Raw genomic sequence first — 27,182 nt, forward strand, 5'->3', positions numbered from 1 at the left:
GTGAATACATCTTGACTCAGAACACAATATATAATTATGCAACAATTTCAAATAATACCCCTTTTTTGAAACTTAGTATACAATTACTTTTTTGAAAAATCTGAACATATTTAAATACAAGTTAAAGCACAACAGAATCTCAAAGAAAACTTTTTTTTTGAAACAAGAAAACTTTTACAAATGTTCCCCTCTTTTTTTTTTGAATATGCTTATCAAAAATAATACTTCTTTACACTTGCCATGGCAACCAATTTGCCAGGGAAATGCTTCAAAGAGTTTGATCAAATAATCAGTTGAGAAAAAATAACAAAAACAAACAACTCAGAATATGGGAGCACAATACTCCTAGAATTAACATTGTATTATGAAATCAAAACCATCTTGCAATGTTTCAAAATTAGAGATGAATAAATAGAGAAAAATACACATGGAACAATAAAAGACAATGAAATTCAAACTAGGGAAATCTAAATGAGCATGAACTTAATATTAATAAGAGTATTATAAAATATAAACTTGATCACATGACTAAAAAGCTTTTACAAATATTCTCCTTGTTTTAAAAACTAAGTATAAGACACAATCTCAAAAGCATGAAAATCTCTATAAAAATAAACCCATACCATTAATTTCAAAATGTATATGTAATAGCATAGAAATCCTATGTAACCTCTGAACTGATACTATTACTCTGAGTGAATTCAGAACACTTTTGATTCCGGTATCTAAAATCCCCAATACTCATATCAATACCTTGCTGCTTACTTCTACATTTCTGTAAAATATGTACCCTTCCATGGCAAAAGAAGCAGAGTCTTGAACTATGGTGATGATTGTCATTCTTATTCAGCTTAAGTTTTTCTTCTTTAACCCCTCTATATTGTCTGTCAGTCTTTTCACCATACAAATGCTTTATAAGATTACTAATTAAAGACAAAAGCAGGTTAGCAAAATTATGAACAAAATGAGCATATCTGGAATTTAAAGGGTTTTCTAAGGTTGTCTCAGAAGCACAGCCAGGCTGGGGAAGGGCTGAGCCTGAAGCTGCAAATGTAGTTAGAGAAAGTTGAGCATGAGCATTAGATCTCTGGACTTCCCAGGCAGGGGAAGCAATGGGCTTGGCCATGGGAGGAGTAGAGGGTGGGGTCTGGAGAGGAGGGGAGGGACCAGCGCAATTTGAATCAGACTTGATTTTGAACTCAGGCCTGGATTCCTCTTCCCCCACTTTGCCTCCAGGTGCTAGGGGATTAAAAGCTTCTAGAGGGTGGGTCATTGCCTCCAGGCATGCAAAATTAAAGCAACAATTACTGTTAGAACTGGGAAAAGCTGCGGGAATCTCTTCAGGTTTCTCTGAAAAAGCATGGTTGGGAGAGGGAGAGATATTTCCTTGTGTGAGTAAGTTGCTGGCTCTTTTAACAAAAATAAAAAGAAAAATAGAAAATCCACAAAAACAAAACATTAACATGATCTTATCTCCCATTTGTCTGGTTAAACAGACTAAAATCAAAAATAGGGTAATTAGGGAGTTTAAAAGGTCCATTCGAAAAAATTTAAAGGAAAACACAGCCAGTACGCCCGTACTTAGCAGTTAAAGGGAGAGTGTAGGGGAAATTTCTTACCCAACCAGAAGATCAGAAGAAGACTGAGGGTTAGCTTTCCTCTTCGTGGTCGCCATCTGTTAAGGGGTAAAATTCTAGCTAAACTGTCTAAAATATCTAATGAGTGGTCGCCAATAAATTATAAGCTTTAGCAAGAGTTAGACTTTTAAGCATTTATTAAGGAGAATAAGAATTTGGTAAAGAGAGAGAAAAAGGCCTAGATTCCTATCTATTAAAGGGAGAGCACATTTCTAGCTCCGCTCTCCACCAGAGTCCAAAGGAAAAAGCGCGAGACTAAGCGCCAGTCTCTTCCTTCCTCCTCCCACTAGTCCGCGTCACTTCCTGACTCCTGAAGAAAAGACTCCTGGTCTTGCCCTCAAAGACCTTCCCTTCATGGGCAGAACTCTTCTACAGTAAGTATCCAGCAGGTGGCGTTATTCCAATCGTTACAGTAGTAAGGGGAGGAGGAGAAAAAAAGACTTTTCTATTGCTCCTCTTCCTACCCTGCCACCAAGTAATTTCTTAAATAGGGCTTGGCTGTAATTTCTCTCTGTCTCTGTCTCTGTCTCTGTCTCTCTCTGTCTCTCTCTCTCTCTTTCTGTCTCTCTCTCTCTCTCTCTCTCTCTCTCTCTCTCTCTCTCTCTGTCTCTCTCCTCGATTGTCACTGGAATGCTGAGGTTTGAACCAAACCTCTCTGTCTCTCTGTCTCTGTCTCTTTCATGATATAAATATCTATGTCTATATGGATAGATAATTACATAAATATACATATGTATATATTTATATATAATATTTTATACAATAACCACAGGTTGAGATAGAGTCACTTCAACCAATTATACTAAATCTATGCAACATCATTCCATTTCACCCCATGGTTGTCATTTCTTCCAAACTGATCAGAGGTGACTTCTACTTAGTCTAATTCCCTTGTTTTGATTTATTCCAAAGAAGTAAAGTGGAATAGTTTTTGGTTTTGTTTTCTTTTGTTGTGTGGGACAATGAGGGTTAAGTGACTTGCCCAGAGTCACACAGCTAGTGTCAAGTGTATGAGGCTGGATTTTTACTCAGGTCCTCCTGAATCCATGACTAGTGAATCCACTGAACCACATAGCTGCCCCCTAAGTGGAATAATTGATTAATTAATTTTATTAATTTGATAAATACCCTATGCCCATCCTTACATATCTCCTGCAACCTAAACATGAGTTAATGGTCTCACCCATTAATTACTGGTGCTACACTAGAGTCCAAGATTTTGCAAAAATAGAAGAGACAGACCAGAGCTCATTTTCTGGGTTGAGGCTTTCGTTATGTGGAAAGGAAGCCAGTTTAAGGCCTGGAAGTCTTAAAAGGCAATTCATAAGGTATTAGGTTAAAAGGATAAACCCCCACCACTACCACCTCTCCCCCACACATATCTTTAGGATATCCCAACTTTCAACAAATATTTTGGAAGGCATAAAAAGTAGTCTTCAATGAGATGAAGAAAATTTTGCTGTTTCATGTGCAATGTGCTTAGTGGGTAATACAGCATTATCAAAATTTGCATAGTGAATAGAAGCCTTGAGAAAGAAGCAATTCTATGTTAAAACAACAGCAACAACATTGGGACAGAAGAAAAGAAGGTTTAGAAAGAATGCAGAATAATTGACTAATTATTTACGTAGCAAACTAGAATGAAAATAGAATATGACAGTCACTGAAGTTTTGATAAACTCTGAAGAGATAGAAATCTCAGTGCTTCCTCCCCCCTTACTTTAAAGAAAACTTGGGTTGGTGAAGCCCACATATCCACAGCCCAAACGTACAGTGAGAAATATGTTCCTTAAGCAAATAGCTAGAGCTTGTTAACACAAGGCACTTATTTTTAAAAGTGTTATTTTAAACCACTTAGCAAGTTCTTCCAACTTAAAGAAAATGTTTTGCACTTTAAGATCCAATAAGCATCTTGAGAAAATAGTTTGAATGGTAGCTGTCTACATATTTACATAAGGAAATGAGTTGGATAATCTGTATAGAAGAAAGAATTGAATCACATTCAGATAAGGAAAACTGATCAGAAAGAGGAACATTATATGGCTGAATCTGGTGATTTTATTTACTGTTTTGATTTTTCTATTATAACACTGAACTGTAGTTAGAAACTACGGGGTTTTTTTTCTGTTGTTCTGGGTTGTTGGAACATTTCTGGGTTTTGAAACACTTGTGTATGTTGTACATAAATATATGTATTTTATAAATGTATATGATTCGAAATCTAATAATACACATTGATAGATCACATCTATATCTATCTAAATGTGTGTATCTATTTTTCTATTGAAATCAGGAATCAACCAGTAGATTAAGGAACCACTAAATGATTTTAAGGGTTATTTCCTTGTAATAAGGAGCCTTATGCAACTCTTTTTCTTCATTATTTGTTTATGTACTTGAGTCACTTACCTACAGAAGTAAATTTAATAAGAATATATTTAAATTTTAACAATGAATTTCTTTTTTTAAAAAAAGTAAATGCCAGATGGGTGGGACATAATTTAAGGTTAAAAAACCAAAACCAAAAACAAAAATACTGAGATTTGACAATTGTAAATGTAATATTAGTTGAAAATTTACACTGACCAAAGGCTGAATTTGTAGAGACCATGTCCAGAATGAGGCAAGTATAGGTCTGCCATTCTCATCCTTGATGAGAACACATCTGTGTCCATTTTAGGTTTCTATGGAAACCCAAACCATCTAGGAAGGATGTTGTGAAGCCATAGGGCTTCCATAAGGTAAACATGAAGATGATGAGAAGATGCGTAATCATGGCATTTAATGGAACTGAGAATATTTTACCTAAAAATTATCAGAGCAAATGTAAGAGGAGGCATGGAAGACCCTTATATGGAAGGACTAATTTTTAAAAATAAACTTGGCGTAATAGAGTGAATCTAGGAAAAGGAGATATAATTTTGACAAAGCAAAGGAAACGAACAGGCAGTTTTCTGAGAAAGAAATGAAAGCTATCTATAATCACATGAAAAAACACTTAAATCACTATTGATCTGAGAAATGCAAATTGAAATGAATCTGAAGTATTACTTCACACCTATCAGTGTCAAATATAACAAAAAAGGCAAATATAGGATGTTGGAGGGGATGTGGGACACTAATCCACTGTTGGTGGAGTTGTGAAAAGATCTAACCATTCTGGGGAGCAATTTGAAACTACGCCCCTAATGCTATAGAACTGTGCATACCCTTTTATCCAGTAATACCACTGCTAGGTTTATATCTGAAACATATCCCCAAAAAGAGAAAAAGATCCATTTGTACAAAAATAATTTATAGGAGCTCTTTTTGTGGTAGCTAATAATTGGAAATGAAAGGAATGCCCATCAATTGGGGAATGACTAAACAAGCTGTGGTATATGATTGTGATGGATTATTACTGTGCTATAAAAAATCAAAAGCAGGATAACTTCAGAAAGGCCTGGAAAGCCATGTATAATCTGACATATAGTGAAGTGAGCAGTACCAAGAGAACATTGTGCACACAGCTAGCAATATTGTTTGATGAAGAACTATGAAGGAATTAACTATTCTCAGCAAAACAATGATCTAAGACGATCCCAAAGGACTAATCATGAAACATACTATCCACCTCCAAAGAACGAACTGATATTGATTGAGCACAGACTGAAGCATGCTATTTTTTACTTTCTTCTATTTTTTCTTTTATTCATATTTTCTTCTACAAAATGACAAATATGATAATGTTTTACATAATTGCACAGGCATAACCCATATCTGATTGAGTGGGGGCAGGGGAGGGAGTAAAGGAAGGATAAAATTTGGAATCCTAAACTATAAAAATGTTTATTATTTTAAAAAGATAATTTTGACAGTGGCAAATTACAATCCTTACAAAGAAAAATAAATGCCCAAGCTATTCCTTCCTCAATGCTTCATTAGGGTGAGCAGGTGATTGAGTATTTTCCAAAGCCAATAACAATGGAGCATTTATAGCTCCTTCCAAGCTAGGACCACTTCATTTGCTGGGCTCGTGATGCATTCATTGTCTAAGGACCAGCCCAGCTAAGTCTAAAAATGCTTATCACTAATTTGCCTACTGGATGTTGGATTTTCTGTTCATAGCAACTCACTAAAATCATATACTAAATTGTAGAGGGATTATATTCTTTACCAGCAAATGGAGTACTTCACTAATGTCACAAATCTTTGAAATATTGAAATATAGTCGACTAAAATTTTATAGCAAAATGTCCTGTATAACAATAAAAATATTTTATAATATATTTTAATTCATTTAACAAATTCCTCCAATTAAAAGGAAAAAAAACCAGTATAGATCTTTGAAGTCTTATAACCATAATGAGAAAATCATTTGACCCCTATCTCTGGTGCTGATTACATGAAAACTGTGTGACCACTTTTCAGAGATGTTGCCAAAAGGATTTCATTTGGGACACATATATGACCAAATGACCTTAAAGGTCCCTTCCACAGCTGAGATTCTGTGATTTGTCATTCATTCAAGCTGGGGTTATTAATTCTGTAGGAGTTGAGAGCACATCATTTTCTCAGGTCCACATTTATAATGAAGAAGGTTCTGAAGATATGCCTCCAGAAAAGGATTAGAATGACTCTGGCCCCTGGCATCTTCCATATCACCATTTCAGGGTCACTACTATAATAATTAAATTCACATTGGGCATGGGGTGTCCCTGTCCTTGAGGAAGGAAATCAAACAGAGATGCATAAATTTACATGAAAATGACACAGTAAAATACCGCCAGAGTGTTAGATTATATAGCATACACTGACTTCCCAAATGCTAAAAGTGAAATAGTGAACAATATGAGTCAATGCTTAAAGGGAAGGTTCCTGGGTAAAAAATAGTCCTAAAACAATATACTTGAAAGGGATTAAAGAACAGGTGAGGAAAGGGATGAAAGTTGTTTATGTCTGATTGGAGCAAAGATACAGGGACGAGAAATAACAAAGGAATTAGCAATTTAGAAGACTGTGTCCTCTGGTTTATATTTTCATCTAGAACAGAAATTCTCTTTATCTGCCACCCATTAAAAATTTCTAGTACATGGACCAAAACAGTATTGTGATAAAATAATGCAATTTGGTAGACACCCAGGGACCTCACCTGAAGATTTATTTAGAATTGATTAATTTGGGGGAGACTGAGAAAGTGACTAAGAACCTACTTAACAGTGATTAAATCGAGACCACACCTGGCTGGCCCAGAGTACGGTGTTGTTTTCAGAGGCTGTGGACTATGACCTCAACAGGAGACCACACTCAACCAATCAGCTTGAAGGACCTTGCCTTTCAGGGAGGGAGAGAGGAACTAGGAAGCTGAGGCTGACTTGCTGGAGCTTCCTCTTTTTGTTTAGAAACCAGATTGGGGCAGCAGAGACAGAGAAAAAGAGAGGGCCTCTTTTAGTTCAGGACTTCGGCTTGGTGGGAGACAGAGAAAAGGTGGACAGAGAAAGAGAAGAAAGTAGATAGAAAGTAGATGGATTTTTCTGGCATTATGGGACCCCATGTGTTGTCTTTACTATTTAATAAATCCTTAAAAGCCTAAACTCTTGTTGAATTTATTAGTAATTTTGGCGAGTTTCCACCAAAAAAATTGGGGGTGGGAGGTTAGGACCCACATTTAGATTTTAAACATCACAGTATCATTCCAACAAAATGAAAAACATTCAGTCAATAAGAAAGTTATTTTTAAACTGTTGGGTGTTGTTGCTTTTCTTATTTTGTTTTTTGCCAAGTGGTCACTAGGATTATTTTTTTGTACTGAATTGCCCAGTTAAACGCTTTAATGCATAATTTTGCTTATGTCTAACATATACATTCAACAAGTATTATTATAATGTACTACCAAATCACCTGATAGAAATTTTTTAAACACCCAAGTCATGATGAATTGAAAAGGACACTAGTTCCCAAGTCCTGAGATCTAGATGTCATGGGGTGCAGAGCACCCCAGAAGTTCTCCGGGGCACATCATGGAATCTTCTCCTTGAGAAACTAAACCAGAGGACACATAACACCTAGAGAGATAAGCAGAACCAAAAAGGACTGAGCTAGCTTCAGATTCCCACCCTTCATTCTGGTCTCCCTTACCCTGGGGAGATAAATTTGGATGTGGCTGCGGCCTTTGTGTTCTGAAGAGGGATCCCTAGCTACCCCTCACCCAATTCCTCTAGTCACTACCAGTGGGGGATGGTCCTCCACTCCTCACCCAATTCCCCCAGCTACCACCAGTGGGGGATGGTCCTTCCTCACTAAAGGAACTTTCCACAGGCAGATGGTCCACCCCCATCAGGCCTCTATAAAAGTCCCTTTCAGAGCCATGTGCTTTATGCCTATCTCCCCATGAGAAGTCCAAGGATTTCTGACATGGTTTCTCTCCCCCCACCCTTCCCTTCCCTTGCTCCTAAATAATCTACCACCTTATTCTAATTACTTTTGTGTGCAAGAGGGTGTAATTCTTTGAAGAGGAATTCCTAAGAACCCTAACCCCTAACAAACCCATACCCTGTTTCCCCCATTACATAGGACCTATCTTTTTATGATGGAGCAAAGTTATTTTGGGCAATGCTATTTCTCTCTTAGCTTTGGTATCCTCATTTGTAAAATGAGAATGTTATCTATATTGTCTAACTCACAGGATTTACCTGTGAGAAAAGTGTTTTATAAGTTTTTGAGCATTATATCAACATTAAGCATTATTGTTTTCTTTGCTGTTTGCCTGTTTGCTGAAAGTTATTGAATCTTATAAAGTGGTCACCTGTATTTAAATTTTCATTACTTAAGGTTACTCATTATTCCTGCTATCCAGGACCTAGCTGTAACGCGATGTTAATATAGGAGTTGACAAGCAAGGGATGAAATACTTGACATGCTCTACCTCCATTTATCCTAATACCAATTTGTAGGTAATCAGAAAAGGTATTCTCATACCTACTTTGCAGATAAGCAAGTTGTGGTTCAGAGAAGTTGCATAACAATGTAAAAATGACAGAGATTATATTGTCTTGTGCCTTTGGTCAGTATAATATCTGGAATCTTGTGTTCAATTCTCTGTCACATTTGAGGGAAAAACATTAATAGACTACAATAGGTCCAGGGTAGGATCACTAGAACACTGAAAGCACTTAAAAATATTTAACAGAAAGATGAGTTGAAGGTACTAGAAATATGCAACCTAGAGTAAGGAACTCATATAGTTCGGGACAGGTATATTATTATTAGTAGTAGTATTAGCATTAGCATTAGCATTAGCATTACTATTACTATTACTATTACTATTACTATTACTATTACTACTATTACTATTACTATTACTATTACTATTACTATTACTATTACTATTACTATTACTATTACTATTACTATTACTATTACTATTACTATTACTATTACTATTACTATTACTATTACTATTACTATTACTATTACTATTACTATTACTATTACTATTACTATTACTATTACTATTACTATTACTATTACTATTACTATTACTATTACTATTAGGGGGCAATGAGGATTAAGTGATTTGCTGAGGGTCACACAGCTAGTAAGTGTTAAGTGTCTGAGGTCGGATTTGAACTCAGGTCCTCCTGAATCCAGGGCCAGTCCTTTATTCACTGTGCCATCTAGCTGTCCCTGGGGCATCAAACATTCGTCATTTAGAAGGGGAATTAATTTTATTTTATTTCAAAAAGCAGAACAGCACCATTGAACAGAATTTTTGGACTCTACTTATAGCTCAATAAAGTAAAAGAAGGAAAACATTTCCTAAAAATTAGAAATCTCCAAAATCTTTCTTAAAAAAAAATATATTTACTTCTCCCATACTGGAAGTTTTCCAGCAGAAGCTTGATAGTTTTATTAGCATTTTTTAGGTTCTCTGAGAGGGGTTCTCTGTTCAAATATGTGTTTAACTAAATGATCTCAGAGAATCTTTCTAATTTCTGAATTCTCTTTTATCGAATACCTAAGTTACCAATCCAGGACTCAAATCTGTATCATACTTCAAATACTGTGACTGTTTTGTTTGATTACGCTGACCTCCCTGGCTTCAGGGGGAAGCAGGAAAAAAAAAAGTCACCAGTGAGGAAAGATTTCAAGGAGGGAGTTAACTAATTCTACAAACCTTCATTTTTTATTTGAATCTTCAAACATCTAAATAGATTATCATTTGCAAGAAATATATCAGCAGACCACAGAGCCATGGAGGATAGTGAGTCAACTGTGAGAATTCAGTGTTTACATAAATAGACTAATAACTAAACAGAGTCCCCAGACATTTTTCAGAGGAAAGGATGACCCTGAGCTAGCAATTGATAAAAGGTTATAGAATGTAATATCACTGTTCAGGAAAAAAAATGCCAAAATGATAAACCAAATTAAAAAGAAAGATATGATTGAGGGTTTGTGTAAGAATTAATAAAAGAAAAACACCAATATCAAAAGTTGTATATGCCATCATAAACTCCTTTATATCTAAGTACTTAGATTTTATTTGCTCTCACTGCCTGCATTCTTCCTAAGATGCTTTTCCTGAGTTCAGTTATATTGGAAAGTAAGATTATATTGCCATTGAGTTCATTTTCCTAGTATATAATACAAAACTGGGTTGCAATATTTGACAGATTTATGACTATTTGCTAAGACATATTTTATAAAATGGCAGAATAGCAGGCATTTTAATCTGTTCTCTATGGCAAATCTTCATAGAGAAAACAGTTTTTAAAAGTAATATATTACAATTTTTTTCAAAGACTTTTTTTGTCTGTGGCAAAGGATATTTCTGAATAATATGTTCTAAAATAATGTATTTCTGATGAAGTGCACAATTCATTGCTTATCCTATGGAGAAAGACTTCTCCCTGTCACTGCTAAATGTGTGAGTTCATGGGTATATAAAAATAGAATGCACTTGGCAATGAACATTTCAGGCTGATTGATGACACCCCATTGTCAAACAATTGATAGCTAGTGAGGAATTACAGCAACCTTGTAGATGAGCACAAAGGATTCACCAGCCCCCGCAATGTGTTAAGCAGTTCACCCTCCCTCATGGAGGTGCCCTGGTCACAAATCCAGAGAAATCTATATTCTTTTCTATTTTACTGACAGAACTTGTTAATCACCACCCCCCTCTCAGACAGGTAGGTGAGTAGTTAATTTCAAGGCATCACTGGTTCATATAATGTAAGAGTTGAAATGGGGCTGTAATAACTATCCAATACAATCCTTTCATATTATAGATAAAGAAACTTAGCATCCATATGGTAAAGTGACTCTCTAAGTCAGAGCTAGGACTGGAAGCCTATTCTCCATACTTCTAACCCAAGAATCTCTGTTATTTTAGCTCTTCCAATTATTTAAATGTGATCCATGATTTCTTATTAATGTTAGCATTCCCTTCACCACCACAGATCAAATTCCTCTTAATTATAAGGTTCTTATGAGATGTTTTGTCCAAAAGAATTTCTCCCCTAGTGGACAAACTATTAGTCATGAGCTTCTGTACTTTACATTGGTTAGATTCAACATGTTGGAGAAAGAAATTGCAAACTCCAGGATCTTTGTCAAGAAAACTCAAAGGGAGTTACAAAGAGTTGGATATAAATGAAAACAACTGAATGAGAAGACTGGTCACATGACACATTGCTAAGTCTATTCTGAAAACCTTTCCACGTTGGTAATTACTTCTCAAGTTTGGACATTCTTCGCAAAGACTTAAAGAGCCCTTGGATATTAACATGGATATCTTATAGTTTTATTGTTTTCTCAAAATTGTACTGATTATTTGGTGAGACTTTTCAAATAAATTCCGTGCATAGCTCTGAAACAATTATCATTAAAATTTACTACAAAATTCAATGAATTCAAAGCAGGTGCCACAACAAGGCTAAAAAAAGGCAAGAAACTATGTAATCAGCAAACACTCACTCAGACAACCACTTAGATAAATGAAAAAACATTTTGAATCCAGTACTTGCCTCCACCAGTTTGAATCATAGAGGCTTAAAAAGGAAACTCCAACTAAATCTAAAGATCATTCACTGGTTCCCCTTGATGAGACAAATAAGAGTTGATAGACATAGCTTTATTGTTTTCTCAAAATTCTACTGATTATTTGTTAAGATTTTCCAAAAAAATTCGGTTCATATTCTGAAACAATTATCACTAAAATTTACTGCAATAGCTCAATCAATTTAAAGCAGTTGCCACAACAAAACTATTTTACAAATTACAATTCCCATTTCTTTTTCATGTACCCAAAACGCAAATTTGGTCAACTTTAGTACGCAAGTCTTTGGTTTATCTTCTTCAAAAGTAACCAAAATAAAAGAATAATATATAAATTTCAAGACTTCTGAGTGATCTGTCTAATCTTTAAGAAACTACTTTTCTTTTGCAGGTCAATTTCCTTATATGTAAAATCAAATTAAATTATATCTGTAAATTACTCAGCACAGTTCCTGGCATATAGTAGACAATATGTCCTAGCTCCATTATTCCCTTTGCCCCTTGTAAAATGAAGTTCTAGAGTAGATGATCATTGAAGTTATCTTTACCTCTAATATCTCATTGGAGGGTCCCTTCTAGGTCTTAGATTTTATGTTCTGAGATGGTTTCCTACACTGATTTTCTCTGATTAGATTGATAATGAACTATTTATATATTTAAGTTGAAAAATATAGGAAAGGGGATCTACTAAGAACATGCAAACTGGAGTTTGTTGGGGAAAAAATATTTATTAAGCACTTGTGTGCTATGCACTGTGGTAAACAATAGAAATATAAATACAAGCAAAAAGAAAAAGATAATCTTGGCCCCTTTCCACTGGTACCTTCAGCTTCATAGGATCATAAATTTATACCTGGAAAGGACCCAAGAGACCACCAAGCCTAACTGCCTCATTTTGAAGATGGAGAAAACTAAGGCACAGAGAGGATGCATGACTTACCTAGGATCATAAAACTAGGTAGTGTCTGATGGGGAATTTGAACCCAGATGTCCCTGACTCTAAGTCCAATGTCTCTTCCGTCACACCACAGTTACACTGCTTCCAATTCTTTCCTCAATTTTCACAGATTATTATACCTGCATTATCCAAATTTGGCTCCTCAAACTGACTTTCCATGGGAAACTTCATCTGAGTGGGAGTCATCAAATTCTCTTTGGAAAATAACAGTATAAAAATGTGAGCAGAATATTTGAATAAGTGAGTGGACCAGGATGACTTTCAGGAAAATTTTCACATTCTTTTTCTGGGACTGTTTGATCTTCCATAATGTGAAAGGGTTAAATGCAATGACCTTTAAGGCCCCTTCCAATGTTGACAGTGATGACTCTAAGTAGATCTGCAGGAGAACTCCCAAAAGGCCCACGTCTATACCAACATGACCTTTAGGTATTTTTATGTTGCCAGTGTTGGAGTACGCTCCAGATTTAGCAATATTCTCTACTTGGAAAGGAGATGAGGTAGGGTTCATGGGAAGAACTGTAAAGCTCTAGAGATCTGATTTAAAGGAGCAATGGGCAAAAGTAAAAGAAGGCCTATCAAACACAACATATTAGCCTGGTTCAAACAGTTAGAGCTATCCAAATATGGAATGGACTAACTTGGGAAACAGTTCATTTCCTATCACTGGCAAACACAGTATTTTTATTATTGATTATTCTACATTGAAAGATGATAGGGACTTAAGGATCCTCCAGACTTTATGGGTCATGCAACTGGAAGGATGGGAAGGAGAGAGAGAGAGACACACAAAGAGAGACAGAGACATGAGAGACTGAGGCAGACAGAGATTTAGAAACAGAGACATTCAGACCCAGAAGACAAAGAGAGAGAGAAGATAAAGTTAACAATTTGTAGTTCCACTCAATAGCACTCCAGTGTTAGGAGAGGGAGAGGGCTAAGGGAACACACAAACAAGTGACCAATTTGGAAATGTGGAAACACATCTTGATATGGAGGCTGTGATTTGAGTCTGGTTGACAGCTGTCACTGAAAAGCCCTGGGATGCTGATTCATTAAATGAATGCTTTCAGCTAAGAAGGAATTTGCCATTCTGTAGTGACATCCAAAGAGATGTCACTAAGTTAGAGAATATAATTAGAAGGAATTGATCACCACCTTGGCAGTCAAGGGAGTAAAGCATGAACCAGTTAGAAACAGAGTCCAGAACTTCTCTTGGGTCTTAAGTACAGTCCCCCTAGGTTAGGACACACTGACATTCTTAAACTGTACTTTGGAGAGAATTCACATTGTTGGTATCTCTAGTTGTTACTAGGCTTTAAAAAAAGTGAATATTTTAGTTGTGAATACTTACTGTTATAAACTGGGCAATTCTCAATTACACTTTTCTGTGGGGGAAAATGGCATGCATGGATCCTGAATGAAGGTGCAATATGAAACTCTTCAGTCAGAACGATTATCTTTTAGATCATGTTGAAAAAAAAAATCACTTAATTCAACTGATTAGTTTTATAGCACCCACAATTTTTGAGTCTTCAGTGAAGCAACTTAGTCCAGGTCACACAACCAATAAATATCAGATTGAGAGAATTCTGTTGTTTTCCTTTCTAGTAAACTGAGCAAATAGTATGCATCTGCTCTATTTAGGGCACTCTGCTTAGTCTAAGAAAATATAGTTTGTCCAAAATAAAGTCTTTGCCATTGGTGAGCTCAGGGTAGTTAAGATATTTATTGGGGTTGGGGGAATCAAAGTTGACTAAGAGTTGAAAAAAAATTTAACTTCTACTCTCTCTCCTTTGCAGAGATAAGAGATTATAGGGGTATCATGTCATACGTGCTATTTAACAGCTAATATAACAGTTGGTCTCACATAATTGTTTTTCTTCTCTTTCTTGTTTGACCTTTGTTACAAGAATGACTTTTAGGGGGCAGCTAGGTGGTGCAGTGAATAGAGCACTAGCCCTGGATTCAAGAGTACCTGAGTTCAAATCTGACTTCATTTAATACTTACTAGCTTTTTTGACCATGGGCAAGTCACTTAACCCCAATTGCCTCAAAATAAAAAAAAAAAAAGAAGAACCTGGACTTCTTGAAAAAAGAAGAAGAAGAAGAAGAAGAAGAAGAAGAATGACTTTCATCAGAGAGGATAAAAATATATGGAAAATTAAGGTGTGAAAACAGAAATTCAAAATCAAAATGCAAATATGAAATCTACATAAAAAATTACTGTTTGGAGAAATGGCTTAAAACTTGACTCCACGCCATCAAAAGCCCCCAGATTATTAAAGCAAAATGAAGATCGATTACCCTCCTCAACTCTTTTCTTTAATCTGGGCTGACTCTGTCAATACTTATTTGCACAGAATCTAAGGCCAACAGTAAAGAGAAATAGAGTTGTTGTCTCTGAAACAGTGGGGACATATTTCACCTTAAAATCCCACAGGCTAATACTTACCATGTGCTTTGGTTATAATCAATAGTTGCACAAAAATGCCCACTAATCGGATTTTTAAGTACAATTCCTTAGATTTCTTATTGAGAGGCAAAATAACGACAAAGCAACCCCTTAATCTACCTCAGTGCCCTGGGTAGGCCAAAAATCACATGGAGCATGTTCCCAATATTGTTTCCCATGTCTTCCCAATAGATCACTACCAAGGAGGATTTTCTTCACTTGACAGATGTGTAGCCAGGAAGTAGAGGGCAAGCTATGTACCCAATATTAGACAGCAAACTAATTTCAACTAGGAAAAGAAATACAACTCAAGTTTGGCATTTCCAGGCGGGATGCAGAATGGGAGCAGCTAGGTGGTACAGTGGATAAAGCACCAGCCCTGGATTCGGGAGTACCTGAGTTCAAATCCAACCTCACACACTAGATGTGTACTAGCTTTGTGACCCTGGACAAGTTACTTGACCCTCATTGCCCCCCAACACATGCAAAAAAAATTTTTTAAATAGGATCAGCTAAAGAAGACCCAGGAATGTAGCCATGAACAAGGGCAATACCTACTGTGCAAGCTTTCCATCACTTAGTGAAAGAGGCTGTACTTATTTACCTCTGAGACTTATCTGGAGGGCACATTGCAAACTGGAACATATACATTGAAAATCTGCCTGGTGTAGTAGATAGAGAGTCAATCTCCACCAAGAAAATCTTTGTTCAAGTCTTCTCTCTGACATATTGGTTATGTGACTCCTAGGTAATTTAATCAACCTCCCAGTACTCCAGGTAACTCTCTAAGCCTATGGTACAAGCTTCAGAATAGGTTCAGGGAGATTTCAATTTGTTCTATCAAAGAAATAACAATATCAATGAATAAATAAAATAAATGTACTCTATCAATGAAATAATAATGCATCAATAAAACAATCATATGTTACATAATCAATGGTGTAGTGAGGTACCGTAATTTCCCATCCAGTGGTCTTCCTGGATTTCATGATCTCCAGAAACTTATTATTCTGTAAGATCATGTCAACTCTGAAACTCACAATTCTTCAGTATCCCTTGCACATAGCACCCTACCTCCCTCTGGTTGGACAGATTGAAGGGGTAGACATCTGGAAGTTCCTTCAAGAACCTCCCCTTAAGGAAGTTATTGAGGCTAGTCATCTCATTATTTCCCATTAAAAGTAGAGAACATCATTCCCCACCAGCCATCATCCCCATCCCCATCCCCTTTCAATTTCATTTTTTATGTGTTATCTTCCCCAATTAGATTGTGAATTCCTTGAAGGCAGTAACTGTGTGTGCTTTTTCCCCTTTTCTTTGTACCTCCAGAATCTATCTCAGTGCTTGGCACACAATAGGTTCTTTTTTAAAAATATCTTTTTTTTGCTTTTTTCTTTTTTGTTTTTGTTTGTTTTTTTTTTTTTTTTGCAGGGCAATGGAGGTTAAGTGACTTGAGCAGGGTCACACAGCTAATAAGTGTCAAGTGTTTGAGGCTAGATTTGAACTCAGGTCCTCCTGAATCCAGGGCCGGTGCTTTATCCACTGCTCCACCTTGCTGCCCCAAAATAAGTTCATAATAAATGTTTATTGACTGATTGAAAATGAAATTACATATATGGTCTAATAAAAATAATCATGTGTTATACAATCCATAATGTAGTAAGATTCTTTATGACAGAGACTTGTATGAGGCCTGAAAAAAAAATGGTACAGAGTTTAACTTGGAGCCAGAAAGAACTGGGTTATAATTCTGCTGCAGTTATTTACTAGCTGTGTGACCCTGGATAAGTCACTTAACTACTTTCATCCTAATTTCTTCACAGAATTGTAAGGCTCAAATAAGATAACATACAACATTTTGTAAACTTTAAAGCACTATATAAATATTAGCCTTTATTATTATAATTATCATTTATTATTATTATTCCAAAGATCTTGATCATTATAGGGCTTTTTTCCTGTTAGTCAATAAACATTTATTAAGCATCCACTATGCACCAAACATTGTGCTAAGTGCTAGGAATAATAATAAAAATTTTAAAAAGATCATGACCTCAAGGCACTTACAATCTAATGAGGATGCTAACCCAGAAAAGGAAGCTGAAAGGTGGGGGTGAGGGGGAGGGTTAGGAGAAGGAGATAACAGACTCAAGGGCATGGTGAAAAAGTCAAAGAAGTTTCAAGTAGCACAGGGAACATGTTTTCTCCCCTAAGAGATCCTAAAGTCCTTTTGTATCACATAGTGCCTGGTACCTAGTAGGTATTTAATAAATATTGATTGATTGATTGAGTGATTGAGGTTTTGGTTTGCATAGTTCCATTCTCTAACCTGAGGGATAGAGTGTGGAACAAAGGTGGAGTGCCATAGTTGATGGGATCTTGCAGAATGATTGTGTTTTCATCATAATGAGCTTACTGAGGCATGATGGAGAAGTCCCAAGAAGTTCTAGAGTAATACAGCCAGTTGAGAAATGAATCAGTCACTCTAAATGCTCAGTTGTGAAAGATTAAGCTTAAGCAGAAGTGCAAAAGAGGGCAAAGAAAATTTTTGAAAACTTCAAATGAGCTGATAGAATAGAATAGACACAACTAGAAATCAGGAGACCTGCATGGCTTTGGGTAAATTACTTTCTTCAATCCTTAGTTTATCTTTAAAATGTAGAAATTGAACTGAAAACCTTTATATCATACCTTCCAGTACTCATAGCATATGGTGGCATAGTAAGGGAGAGGGTTTCAATCCTTTACAGGGGACTAGCTTTCCCTATTACTCCAAGTCCTTCTCTCATTAGGTCATTTGACCCAATCCCACTAAAAGCCCCAGACATATCTCACTTCCCTGCATATTTTAATAAATCACAGAGGCTTCATATCAGTAGGAAAGAACAAGAACAATCCAATTAAAATAGCAAGTATTGCAATATCAAGGACATAGATAAGCAACAATACCTTGCATACCCATGGCCTTTTGTCTCCAGGGTTAGAACAGTGAACCTCATTTCTCACCTATGGGGTCAGTTCCACATAAAAGAAATAAGAAGGGGGAAGTATCTCCCATTACAATGAGAGAGGGAGGTTTTTCAGTCATTTTTGGTGGTTAACTCATTAAGAAGTTTGATGACTTCATTATGCTATTGATGGATATCACAGCAAATGGGCTGAGACAAAAAAAAAAATGTACTTCATTGCCATCCCTGTGATGTCATAAGTGCCTGCCCCTAGTCCTGCATCTGCTTTGGATTTTAGGAAAATCTTTCTTGCAAAGGTTGTTAGAATGTGGTATGTATTCCCATCCTGCCCTGATGTCTTTAAGATTCTATTAGACAGTTCTGCCAGGGATGATTTCTGTGCAATCTTGCTATAAAACTTAACTGACTAATGTACCTTAATATTTCCTAGTACAGACCCAGGCTTTGTAGAGTAACAAGACAGAGCAAAAGAAGCCTCTTCTTATGATATGTCAGTGCACTTGGAGTTGATTAAATCCTCATAGGAAAGCAATAGAGAGGTAGAGTGATTTCGGCAAAGCTGAAATGGAGCCAAGCGACTATTGCTTTAATACTTATAGGAACTAGAGTGATAGACATCACAGATATTCTGAGATAGGTAGGCAGATTGATGGCACCATCCTGGGCTAAGTCTTCAAGCTAGCACAGACTTTCAATCCATGGCAGAATTCCATTTGGCACCTCATTTGTCTTCATGAGCAGCAGATTACTTATCATCATACCACAGCTTATACATTTAACCAGTAATCACATAGTAGGCACTCAGCAAATAATTGATGACTGATCAACTACTCTGGTATAAAATATATCAGAGGTTTGTCATATTTGTAGAGCACTCTCAGAAGCAGGATCTAGAGAGAACAAAGTGAAATGTAATTTATAAAAAAGCCCATAGTGAATGATGACCTGGAAATTTATCTTCTCAAAAGTTCAAATTCCATATTGTTTCATTGAAGTTCTTCAATTATCTAAACCCACCCTAAGTTTATAATATTCTCTTCCAGTTCTCTTATACATGGGCCTTCCACTCCATTCAAACAGTTCTTGACATGGACCCTCAATGATCAATTAAAGTTTCCTCACATCACTTGCTACTTCCTGCCATCCTTCCCTTCCTTTTCCCCACTCCTCTTCAGATATACCAAGCAAGGCTCATCTGAATTCCAATTATTTTCATAAAGACTTCTTGTATGATTTCATTTGGTATGAACTTCTAAAGTAGTACTGGGCTAGAGGTGGGGTAAGAAAACCTTTTCTCTGACAATTACTACTTGTGTTACCCCCTGGAAAGTGGCAAACTCTCTGAGCCTCATCAGTATCCTCTCAAGCTACTTGTTAATAATCCAAGGATAGGTCTATTTTCATTATGGACCTCATGGACTTGTTATGAAGAAAGAACTTGTGAACCTTAAAATGCTATATACATAACCTATCATTAATTTGCTGTTTTTAATGGAATAACCCTAAACTTTTGGTCAGAGGACCTGGAATCAGTTCCCAAATCTACCACTAACTGGCTCTGTGGCTTTAGGAAAATTCCCTTGGCATTTCAAGGTTTCAGTTTCCTCTTTTGTAAAATGAAGGTGCAGGTCTACACAATATCTGAAGACCAGTATTATGGGTTTCCTATTTTTTAAAAGCCTTTTCTTACATTTTACTGTGAATGCCACAATCATCAGTAAACATAAACTTGTAAATATATAAATATTAAAGAAGAAGAAAGGGAATTATGTAAGAAACTATAAACAGTTCATAATTTTGTGACCATTCATGTAATGTCTGGCATTGTATATAGCTTGCACATAGTAAGTGCTCAGTAAATGTTCATTAATTAATTGTTAATTACCTTTTAGAGCATGGTTTATCTCCCCAAAAACTTTACTAGTTCAGAAAATGGATTTTATTTCATTTCTTACTCCCAAGGTGCCAAGCCCTCCTCCCCACCCACAAACACACAAGTGTGAGTCTGTGTGCGAACACACACATACACGTATATACACACAGAAATGCCATATACCATATAGTAGTGCAGTCTGAGAGAAAAAGTTTAATAGTCAAATAGATCATTCTGAAGCCTGGCGTGAATCATGGTAAGAAAGTGTACTGTATAGCTGAGAATTCTAGATTTAGTAAGAATGGGAGTAATAAGGACCAGACACCAAGGCACAGAGCAGGTGGGGAAATGCAAAGGAAGTTAGGAAGACCTTCCCTGGAGCCAACAACCAGGTAGTAGAGAATCAGTCAAGTGTCCTTGATGCCCTGTCAGATATGGAGATAGAGATGGAGATGGAGATGGAGATAGAGATAGATATGGATATGGATATAGATATAGATATGTAGATATACACATATACATATACACACACATAAACATATATCTATACCTATATATATCTATACCTATACATATATATGTATATATGTGTGTGTGTGTGTGTGTGTGTGTGTGTGTGTGTATATATATATATATATATATATATATATATATACACACACATATACATGGATAGATATATAACCTATGGACAAGGATTAGGGTAGGCAAACCAGGAGTAGAGTCTTCCTTTCCCAAAGTAGCATGGTGATGTATAGAGAATAAAGCCAATTTGGGAAAGAGTGCAGGAAATTCATTTTCCTTGACTGCTCACTGTCTTCCACCCCACCTACCCAATTAGTTACCAATTTTTGTGATTTCTATCACCATGATATCTCTCACACCTGTCTCTTCTCCACTCACATGACAACCATCCTAGTTTGATCTTGCTTCATCACCTCTCACCTGGACTATTGTAATTGCCTACTAACGTCCTGTCCCTTCCCTGCCCCCAAGAGGCCCCGTTCCCTCTTGGATCTGTCGTTCTCATTTTTCCAAAATCATCTTCCTGAAGGACAATTCTTATTGTATCACTGCCACACTCAAAATACTCCCTATTGTCTCAAGGATCAAATACAAGCCGCTCTGGTTTGTTATTCACATTCTTTATAATTTGACTCTACTATTCCCTTCCAGGCTTTCCAGTATTACTTCCCTTCTTTCATTCTATTATCTGGCCAAACTGTATCTTGCTGTATCACACTTGACTCTCTAGCTATTCTATTTGTACTGTCTGTATCCTTTGGCTGGAATACATTCCAATCTCTCTATCCTGTCAAATTTCTTGTTTTCTTCCAAATTCTACTCAGGCAACATCTTTTACACAAAACCTTTCCTGCTATGCCAAGCTGCTAGTCCTCCCCTGTTCAACTCCCCATCCCCCCAGCTGACCTTGTATTATAAAGTAAGTTCTTTAAGCACAGGGATTTTTTTTTTATTTTTTTGCTTTTAAAATCCTTACCTACCACAGTTCCTGGGATTATTATGTGTTTAATAAATGCATGTTGATTGATATACAAGATGCCCTTAATAAATATAGATTTAACAAACAAATGAAAGTCCCGTTGGGACACATTTAATTACTAAACCAAATAAAAATATTTTTATACTCATTGATTTTTTTTCTTTGATGCATTGTATAAGTCCCTGAAGTTTAAAAGTGAGAAGGAAAGAAAACTCACTTGGTAAAGTAGTTTCAATCCAGGCAGAAAGAAACATGCTATGTATTACCATTTAGAGAACTCTCACCACAGAATGAGATTTAAATTCTGATGATATAAACCTCTAGTCTTTGAAAATTCTTGATAAGTATTAAATTGGGTGCAACATTTACATCTTATGACAACGGGATGGCTCAAAGCAACATTAATGAAATGGAAATGCGTTCACTTTTTTGTAGTGACCAGAAGAGATCATTTCCTAATTGGAGGCCCAGGTTAGAAAGTTGCTGATCAGTGTAAATTTTAGGCAACAAGAGTTACTCTCACAAAAGCAATAGCCAGCATTTCCTGAAATTACATACAATCTCCTTTCCCTACCTCTGACTTCCTTGGAACAGATAATCTTCCTTTCAGGTTGAACTTTATGTTTAGTATCTGTCACAACATAGGCTTTACTGAGGTAAGTCCATATTTCAGGGTCTCATTTGTTCCCCAAGAAGACAGATGAGGCATCAATCATTCTCTAAGTCACATGATTGGTAAGGGACAGAGTTATCTATGACCTCAATTTCTTCATGTATAAAACAAAGGGATTGGACTTATGGATCTCTTAGATTCCTTTGAGCTCTAATACAATATATTTTATGTTCAAATATTGCAAATATGTTCTAGGGTACCTTTGAAATACTCATTAGAAAAAAAACTTAAAGTCGTACTATGTGCCAGATATTGTAATGGACACTAAAGGTACAAAGACAAAAACAAAGCAGTCCCTGATTTCATTTTTCTTAAATTCTACTGAAGAGAAAAAATGATACATGCACAGATAAATAAATACAAAGCAAAGACAAACTAATGGAAATAACATGGGGTCTAAAAACTGAATAAGATAAACTATCATATAATAGTTGGCTCTTAAACCTTGAAGAAACATTGGGATTCAAAGAAATGGTCACAAAGAAGGAGTGGATAGAGGAAGGGAAGGTAACCTTTGCAAAGGTATACAGAGAAGAGATAAATTGGCAATTTGGGATATATCACTTAGGCTCGTTTGAGTGGAATATAGAATTTATGAAGGGGAATTATTTGTAACAAGTCCAGAAAGGTAGACTGGGCCAGATTGTAAGTGATTTCTCTATAGTCTTCTCCTGATTGTTAGTTCCTATTTAAACTTTCCTTTTAAGGAAAATATGCAGGCTCACCATGTTTCCTCCTTCATTTCTCTCCAAGACCCACTTCAGACTCTCCAGGCTTTTCTGTAACTCTCTCATGTCCCAGAATGCCTATCTAAAGGGTAGTTAGGTGGCATAGTGGATAGAGTGCTTGGCCTGTAGTCAAGAAAATCTCAAATACTTACTAGCTATGTGATTCTGGGCAAATTACTTAACCCCTGTTTGTCTCACTTTCCTCATTCATCAGAGGGGGATGATAATAATATCTGTCTTCCTCAGTGCTATTGCACATAGGTAATGGAGAATAATAATAGTAATTATAATAATAACATTTATATAGTACTTGCTATATTCCCAGCACTTTGCTAAAATATTTATGATTATTACCTCATTTAATCATCACAATAACCCTCTGAGATATGTCCTACTATTATCCCCATTTTGCCAATGAGGAAACTGAAATAAATAGAAATTAAGTGACTTGCCCATGGTCACACAACTATTAAGTGTCTAAGGTTGGATGTGAACTCAGGTCTTCCTTATTCCAGGCCCAGCACTGTAATCACTATGCATTTAGCTACCCAACTCATCATGCAACTGCAGCAATAAGAAAAATAGCCTAGATTTACAGAAAATTATGAATATATTATCCATGAGCTCCTGAAAATATGGGACTTTGTCATTTTTCCAGTTCTGTATTGCAAATTCCAAACACTGTTCCCAGACCATAGTGCCATCACCACACTCAGAGATGTTCCAACTTCCTGGAACCTACCAGAGGAATTTGTGTCATTTCTTCACTAGAAACATTCATTGGAATGTAAAGCGTACAAGATTCAAAAAACAGCATGTATTTATTAACACCTTCTATGCACAAATCATGGTGTTAGACACTAGGGATACAGAGATAAAAAATATACAGTTCCTGTGCTTGAAGAGCTTACATTCTAATCTTGAGGGGCAAGAGTGGTTAATATGAACTTAAATAAATAAATAAATATATGTATGTGTTTATATACATACAAACACATATACATATATACACATACATATATACACATACATATATATACATATATATATATATACATACATATATATATATATATATATAACAAGAATTTCAGGAGGAAGAACATTAAAAACTCGGAGAGGTGTGTGTAAACAACAAAGGCTGAAAAGCCTTATGTAGGACGAGGCAATGGAGCTATGATTTGATGATTTGAAGGATGATAGTATTTCTACCAGTTAGAAAGAGGACAGAAAGCATTACAGGTATAGCAAGACCTTTGTATAATATCAGATAAGTGGGAGATGAAATGAAGTATCTGGAGACCAACTAGCTGAACAGTTTAAGCAATATTTATAAGGGATAAATATAAAATAAGACTGGAATGGTAGGTGGCAGTCATAATCTGGAGGATCTTAAGTACCATCCTGAATACTTTTCATTTTATCTTAGAGGTAAAATTCGAAATTTTACTTACTTAAAATCAAGGCACAAAATTATCTCACAAGAATTACAGTTGCAGGTGACCCAAAGGGCAATGGAAAGATACAGAGTGGGTGTAATGAAGCTGCAACAAATCACTAATCATGACTTACACCCAAGAACTTGAATAAAAGTCACAAAGGGCATGTAAAGCTAAAAGAAGAGGTCAGGAATTCATAAAGCAAGAGTGTGGAATCATAGATGGACTGAGGTCTGCACAAATATTTTAAAAATATAATGAAAACAACCAGTTGAATATTTGCTATGTTGTCTGGGTCTGCTATGGAAGATTCATGGAAAGGTATAGGCAGACAAGGTACAGGCATAGACAGTATGAATGGATTTCACTCTATACTGGCAGAAAAAGTACCATGATGATGAGATCACAAATCCAATAAATTACTGGGAGCATGGGGTTCAAAGAAAAGTAAGTCATAGCCTTTGTCTTTACAAACTTATGACAGGTGGGGGCAGCTAGGTGGCACAGTAGATAAAGCACCAGTCCTGGATTCAGGAGGATCTGAGTTCAAACCTGGCCTCAGACACTTGACACTTACTAGCTGTGTGAGCCTGGGCAAGGCACTTAACCCTCATTGCCCTGCCAAAACAAAACAAAACAAAACAAAACAAACAAACAAAAACAACTTATGACTGGCAAAGATTTTAAGGAGATGAGATATACCCAAGTAATAGAATAGGAAAATGACTGCTAATCCACTAATCACTACTTTGTGTGTTTGTGTGATATCCAAGTTATTTAATCAATATGTACTTCAGAATTCTTATATGTGAATTGATGTTCCCTAAAATTTATTCCAGGGCAGCTGGGTAGCACAGTGCTGGGTCTGAAGTCAGGAAGACTCATCAGCCTGAGTTCAAAACTGGCCTCAGACACTTACTGGCTGTAGAAATACTCAACTGAATGCAGAATTCTAGGAAATGTCAAAGATAGGAAGGTTTTCTTAAATGAGCAATGAAAAGAAATAGAAGAAAACAATAGAATGGAAAAGACAGATCTCTTCAAGAAAATTAGAGATATCAAGGGAACAATTTCATGCAAAACAATGAGCATGATAAAAGACAAAAATGTTAGGAACTAACAGAAGCAGAAGAGATTAAAGGGAAGTGACTGGAATACACAAAAGAACTATGCAAAAAAAAGAACTTTAACATCACTGATATCCATGATGCTATGGTTATTGATGTAGAGGCAGACATCCTAGAGAATGAAGTTAAATGGAACTTAGCAAATATTGCTAACAATAATGCTGGGTGGGGGGGGGTGGTGGTAGCTGAGCTATATAAAATACTAAAAGGTGATGTTATTTAAGGGCTGTATTCAATATGCCAGCAAATTTGGAAAACTCGGCAGTTATCACTGGATTGGAAAAGATAAGTTTTATGTCCCAATCTTAATCCTAAAAAAAGGCAATGCAAGGAATTTTCAAATTACCTGACAACCAAACTCATTTCACATACCAGTAATGTTATGCTTAAGTTTCTTTAAGATAGCCTTCAGCAATATGTGAACTGAGAATAAGCAGAAGAGCAGACTGGTTTTTCAAAGAAGCAGAGGAACTCAAGACAAAATTGCCAACATTTGCTGGATTACGAAAAAACAAGGGGGTTCCAGGAAAACAACAACCACAACCAGCAACAACAACAACCAAACAAAACAACAAGAATAGCCTTATTGACCACATTAAAGCCTTTGACTGTGTGGGTCAAAACAAAATGTAGCAAGTTCTCAAAGAAATGGAAATACCAGATTATCTTATTTGTCTCCTGAAAAGTCTATTTGCAACCCAAGAAGGAACAGAATCCAACATGGAATAACTGGTTTAAGATTGGGAAAAGAGTACAACAAGGTTGGATGTTGTCACTTTATTTACTGAACTTATATGGAGAGCACATCATGCAAAAGGAAAGCCAGATTGAATCAAAAACTGTAATTGAGGATGCTGAGAAAAATATCAACAATCTCAGAGAGGCAGACAATACCACTCTGATGGCAGAAAGTGAAAAGGAATTAAGAAACCTCTTGATGAGGGTGAGAGACAGCAATATTGTTTGAAGAAGAATTGTGAATGACTTGACTATTCTCAACAATACAATGATGCAAGACAGTACCAAGGGACTATTGATGAAACACACTATCCACCTCCAAAGAATGAACTGATATTAATGGAACAGATTTAAGCATACTATTTTTCTTTCTTTAATTTTTTTTTCTTTTAATCAAGTTTTCTTGTACAAAATGACAAATATATTAATGTTTTGCATAATCAAAAAAATAACTTAAAGCTTATTAAAAGCAAAAAACCAAAAAAGAAACAAACAAACCAAAAAAAAAAAACAACCTGAGATTTTAGCAACTGGTTCCATCACTTCCTGGCAATTAGAGGGAGAAAAAATGGAAGCACTGTCAAATTGTGTATTTTTAAGCTCAAAGATCACAGCAGATGGTTAGTACAGTCATGAAATGAAGACACTAGATCCTTGAAAGGAAATTTACGTCAAATATGGACACCATACTTAAAAGCAGAGACATCACCTTGCCAACCAAGGTCGGTAGAGTCAAAGCCATAGTTTTTTCCAGTAGCAAGATGTCATTGTGAGACTTGGACTATAAGGAAAGCTGAGTACCACAGAACTGACACTTTTGAAGTATGGTGCTGGTGAATACTTTTGAGAGTCCCTTGGACAGCAATATGAGCAAGTCAGTCAATACTTAAAGAAATTAATTCAGATGATTCAGCAAGAAGGTTCAATACTGAATATAAAGCTTAAATACTTTGACCATATAAAGAGAGCACACAACTCTCTAGACAAAAATATTCATGTTGGGAAAGATTTAAGACAAAAAGAAAAGGGTACAGAAGAGG

This window comes from Dromiciops gliroides, chromosome 2 (assembly GCF_019393635.1).
Source record: "Dromiciops gliroides isolate mDroGli1 chromosome 2, mDroGli1.pri, whole genome shotgun sequence".
In the NCBI taxonomy this organism is placed as follows: Eukaryota; Metazoa; Chordata; class Mammalia; order Microbiotheria; family Microbiotheriidae; genus Dromiciops; species Dromiciops gliroides.